The sequence below is a fragment of the Nycticebus coucang genome, chromosome 18 (genome assembly GCF_027406575.1).
Source record: "Nycticebus coucang isolate mNycCou1 chromosome 18, mNycCou1.pri, whole genome shotgun sequence".
Classification (NCBI taxonomy): domain Eukaryota; kingdom Metazoa; phylum Chordata; class Mammalia; order Primates; family Lorisidae; genus Nycticebus; species Nycticebus coucang.
Genome location: NC_069797.1, coordinates 5340579 through 5346783, shown reverse-complemented (window position 1 = coordinate 5346783; position 6205 = coordinate 5340579).

Sequence of the window (6205 nt, the reverse complement as noted above, 5' to 3'; positions counted from 1 at the left end):
AGCCTCCTGAATAGCTGGGACTATAGGCGCCCGCCACAATGCCCTGCTATTTTTTGTTGCAGTTTGGTGGGGGCCAGGCTCGAACCTGTCGCCCTCGGTATATGGGGCTGGCACCCTACTCACTGAGCTACAGGCGACACCTTCCTATGTCCAGTTTTCTTGTTAGGTGCATTGCTGCTTCTTTGTAAACTTGGGCAAATATTTCTGTAGAACAGATATCTAGAAATGGAATGGTTGATATGAAGACAATGTAGGTATTAAATTTTAATTGTCCTCAAAAAGTTGTGCCAACTTATACTATACTCAACAGAATATGACAGCATTTTACCACTGAGTATTCTCCAACTCTTTGCTGATATGATGGGTGAACAAAAAGGGTCCTGTCTGAATTTGAATTTTTCTGATTACTCCTGAATTTAAATACCTTTATTTGTTAAAAGTTGGTGAACATTTGTGTTTCTTCTGAGTTTTCTGTCCTTTATCCATTTTCCTTTTGAATTGTTTTTATCATTTTCTTATTAATTTATTAAAGCAGTCAATTTAGATACATAAGTTATTTTGGAAAAATACAGTAGTAGTTTGTGTGTCATCAGTTCAACTTGTATAGGTGATCTCTGAGTTTTCATTTTTGAAAATAGAGATGTCGTTTTATTTTCCATTAAAGTTTGTCCCCTTGTAATATGATTCCATTTATATAAAGTTCAGGAAGAGGCAAAACTAAAGTATGTTGTGTATGACTGACATATAACAGGTAAAACTATATTTTGAAAACAAGGAAATTACTATAAAAGTTAATATAGTGGTTATCTTCAGAGGTCAGAGAGAGGGTTGTGATTGGAAAGGGCCACACGAGCTTCTGGATGCTCATGGTACTCTTTCTTGACATGATGATATTACATGGGTACCTGCTTTACAATTATTTAAACGGAACATTTAAGTTATATGCATTTTATGCACATTGTATTTCTCAAAAAAAAAAACAAAAATCATTTTTGAAATGGGAGGAAAAGCCTACTGACTTCACTTGTAACCTGACATAGGTCCATGTGGTGCTTTAATAATAACATTGTGGGGCTCCGTGCCTGTAGCTCAAGCGGCTAAGGCGCCAGACACATACACCAGAGCTGGCAGGTTCAAATCTAGCCTGGGCCTGCCAAACAACAATGACAACTACAACCAAAAAATAACTGGGAGTTGTGGCGGGCACCTGTAGTCCCAGCTACTTGGGAGACTGAGGCAAGAGAATCTCTTAAGCCCAGGAGTTGGAGGTTGCTGTGAGCTGTGACGCCACAGCACTCTACCCAGGATGACAGCTTGAGGCTCTGTCTCAAAAAAAGCAACAACAACAACAACAACAACAAAAAAATTGGGGGGAAAGAGATGAGGAAATGGCAGTTCTGCTGGTCTTGATTAGAACCAGTGTTGGGTTCTAACAGGGATTTTGTGATCTAGAGAGTAGGCATTATATATACAATTTGGTGGGAATAGTGGGTAGGTGTGTGTGTGTGTGTGTGTGTGTAGAGATTTGGACACAAAAAGGAAAATGTGAAAAAGGTTTGAATGAAAACAAAGCAGATGTTGCCACCTTGAAATTAAATAAGAATTAGTGTATTCATTTGGCACCATTACCCAGGTTTCCTCCACAGATAGGAGTTAGTCCTATATGGCAAATAGTTTGCATTTTTATTTAGAAATAACCTCTTCCTTTACACTGTTGGTGGGACTGCAAACTAATTCTACCTCTTTGGAAAGAAGTATGGAGAATCCTCAAAGAACTCAAATTAGATCTCCCATTTGATTCCTCAATCCCACTATTAGTCATGTATCCAGAAGAAAAAAAATCATTCTATCATAAAGACATTTGTACTACGTTGTTTATCGCAGCTCAATTTACAATTGGCAAAATGTGGAAACAACCTAAATGCCACCAACCCAGGAATGGATATACCAAACTGTGGCATATGTATACCATGGAATACTATTCAGCCATTAAAAAAGATGGGGACATTACATCTTTTGTATTAATCTGGATGGAATTGAAACACATTCTTCTTAGTAAAGTATCACAGAGTGGAGAAGCAAGAATCCAATGTACTCAATACTAACATGAGGCCAGTAGATAATCTGATACATTCCCACATAAGAGAAAAACTCAAATCAATTCAAGGTCTGGGATGGGGAAAGAGGGAGCAGGGAGAGGGGAAGGAGGAGGATGGAGGTGCTCCCACTCAATGGGCCCAATGTTCGAGTGTATGGCACACTTCTTGGGGGCAGTACACAATTATAAGAGGAACTCTACCTAACTAATGCAAACATTGTAACCTATTTCTTTGTGCCCTCAGATTAACCCGAAACAATAATAAAATCTTAAAAAAGAAATAACAAATAACCTTATCCTTTTTCAGAATTCTCAGTGAAAATCATTTGACCGAATTACATAAAGATTCATTTGAAGGCCTGCTATCCCTCCAGTATTTGTAAGTTAGTTAGTTAATCATATTTATTTATGAGCTTTTAGTGATATGATCTGTAAAGTGAATAAGGGGTTCAAATTAGATAATCTCTAAAACTTCTTTCATCAATAAAATGCTGCAGTTCTCTAAATCCGTGTAAAGTTTTAGCCCATCTCTAGCCCATCTCTGTGCATTTTTAGTTTTAAAAATCATATAGATAAAATACGGATAGAAAAAAACTTTGCTTATAAGGAAAAAGTGGTAATAACATCTGAGCAATTATTGACACCCATTGAACCTTGTTTTATAAGTTTTATATATCATCTGCTTATATTTATATTTAGTCTACACCCCATAGAGCAAATCTAATCCACAGTCTGTTTTTATTTACAGCCTGTAAGTTAAGAATGCTTTTTACATTTTGAAAGGGTCTGTAAAAGAAAAAGAAAGACAAGAATATGCAACAGAGACCATATGTGACCTACAAAGCCCGAAATATTACTATTTAGCCTTCAGGAAAAGGCTAAATTTGGGTGGCGCCTGTGGCTCAAAGGAGTAGAGTGCCAGCCCTAGGTGCTGGAGGTGTGGGTTCAAACCCAGCCCCGGAGAAAAAAATGCAAAAAAAAATAAAAAGAAAAAGAAAGAAAGGAAAAGGATTTGAAAAAGTTGGTTTAGTAGCATGAGAAGAATTAAACTTTAAGTTGTTGATCAAAGGAAAGGAAAGGAAAATACAGACCATCTACACTAGTTTGAATGCCATTAATCCAGAATTTTTTGATAATTTAATCTGAATTAAATTAACATTTAACTATTAAATAAGCAGATGAAGTATAAAGAATAAATATATTTAAAAATATAAAATATTAAAGAATATTAAATATTTAATATAAGAACATTATATTAAAATCATATAGATATGATTTAATTTAATCATATAGTAAATATATATATATTTAAGAGAATAGGCTGGCAGTGAGGATTTCATAGCAGAAATTACTATATTCTTATTGAAAATAGTTGTTTAAGGACAGGTGCAGTGGCTCCCACCTGTAATCCTAGCACTCTGGGAGTCCAGGGTAGGAGGATCCCTTGAGCTCATGTGTTCGAGTGCAGCCTAATTGAGAGTGAGACCCTGTATCTACTAAAAATTAGAAAAATTATCCAAACATTATGGTGGGTGCTCATAGTCCCAGCTACTCGGGAGGCTGAGGTAGGAGGATAGCTTGGAGCTCAGGTGTCTGAGGTTGCTGTGAGCTAGGCTGACACCATGGCACTCTGGCCTGATGCAACAGAATGAGACTTTGCCTCAAAAAGAAAAAAAAAGTTGTTTAAATTATGGTTAAATGGTATAGCTAGAAATGTTTATAATGAATAAGCATATTACCAATGCTCCTAATTCTTCCCAAATTACAAAATGAAAATTTCTCCTGCCTTATTGCCAAGGAGGGAATACTTGCATAGTATTTATTTCTAAAGATTAATGATGTACACACTAATTTTTTTTTTTTTTTTTTGTAGAGACAGAGTCTCACTGTACCGCCCTCGGGTGGAGTGCCGTGGCGTCACACGGCTCAAAGCAACCTCTAACTCTTGGGCTTACGCGCTTCTCTTGCCTCAGCCTCCCGAGCAGCTGAGACTACAGGCGCCCGCCACAACGCCCAGCTATTTTTTCTTTTTGTTGCAGTTTGGCCGGGGCCAGGTTTGAACCCGCCAATAAATACTTGCATAGTATTTATTTCTAAGAAGATACCATATCCCTTGCTATGAAAGTCTGAGTTTTATCCTTTTCCCACGGCAAAGAAGTGTGGTCAAGAAGTGTGTACATCGGGTGGCGCCTGTGGCTCAGTGAGTAGGGCGCCGGCCCCATATGCCAAGGGTGGCGGGTTCAAACCTGGCCCCGGCCAAACTGCAACAAAAAGAAAAAATAGCCGGGCGTTGTGGCGGGCGCCTGTAGTCCCAGCTGCTCGGGAGGCTGAGGCAAGAGAATCGCGTAAGCCCAAGAGTTAGAGGTTGCTTTGAGCCGTGTGACGCCACGGCACTCCACCCGAGGGCGGTACAGTGAGACTCTGTCTCTACAAAAAAAAAAAAAAAAAATTAGTGTGTACATCATTAATCTTTATTAAGCTCACTAATGTTGCTCTTTAGCAAATAGATTCTTCTTTCAAATGTAGAAGACTTAAGGGAAGTAGGTACATGACACTAAAAATAGTCCTTTGAATGATCTAACCTTCTAGGCCTTAAAGGCATGACCACTTCGGTACTGGTCTTCTTAGGCACCTCTGCCACATTTCGGAAAAAAAGTAAATGACGTAATTGCTCAATGGAGTAGGCCCTTCCTTACTTCCACAATGAAATATGCATATTTTGTAAGCTAATCTTTCATGTTAGGATATATTCTCATTCATTTAAAAAATGCCAACCAATTAAAAAAACAAAGAGAATATGCCAACCACTTTGCCTAATATTAGAGTCAGAGAGATGAGTAAGACAGGATTCCTACCCTTCTAAGAACTTAACATTTCACGGGGGAAACAAACATGTAAGCATCAACCATAACGCCACAAGCACTAAGAGGATGACAAAGGGCTGGTTGCAAAGGCCCAGAAGAAGGATACAAAGTAATAAAATTGCATTTCTTTTAAAATAGTTTTTTTTCTTCTTCTCCTCATTCTCAGCTTTTCACTCATTTTATAAATACAGTAGAACCTCCATGGTTGACCACCTCCATAATTTTACCTCATTTTCACAGACCAGACATGCGCCACATGTGCTCCGTGGAAGTTCCTTATGCCGACCACCACTGTATGTTGCCTGGTTTGTTATAGTCCAGTAAGTGATCAGCTTAGAGAGGTTCTACTGTATTCTCATGTGTCAATTTTAAACACAGTGGGCTTGCAGATGAGCAAGACCTAATCCCTGCTTTCAAGGAGTTTATACTTAAAAGAAATGGGAGCAAAAATAACTACATTGAAAAGAAGACATAGCTATGGGCACTAAGAGGGACAAACTGCTTCTGGAGCACAGAAGGAGAAAAGACTTGAGTTTGGATCAGAGAAGATGTTCCTAGAGCAATGCTGCTAGAACAGGATCTATCAGAAGGACATCAGATATCCTTAGACAGATTTCCTGGGACAGATTTGGGGGGAAATAGTCTAAACTTGGAAAAGGGAAATGGGAGAAAGGCAAAATACAGCAAAGTATTTGAGGAATGCTTTGAGTACCTGTAGAGTGCAAGGAGAGAGAGTAGGAGACTGGAGCCAGACTTTCTAGGGCTTTGAATGCCAAGCAAAAGCCATCGCAGGGAACCATGCTATACCACCATGCTTTACGCCCATCTTAAGTCTGCACCACAAGCACTTGGAGGTCTTGTTAGGCCTTGGTTATGGACTACAACTCCACAGCTACTGATTCAGTCAGTTTAGAGTAAGGCCAAGGATTTGCATCTTTCATAAATTCCTATATGCTGGTCTTTGAGAATCACTTCTGGAGAGTTCATCTGGTCAATTGTGTGCAGGATAGTTTAGAACAATGGTTCTCAACCTTCCTCATGCCGCGGCCCTTTAATACACAGTTCCTGTGGGTCGCGACCCACAGGTTGAAAACCACTGGTTTAGAAGGAAGAGATACCAGTCAGAACAGAGTGACAACAACCAGGTGAAGAGCGAGGGATAAAATGGAGTCAAGAGAAATAGTCAACTATAGTTAAGGGGTGTTTTCAAATAAAAATCCAGTTCCGTGTTGCCTTTTGGTAC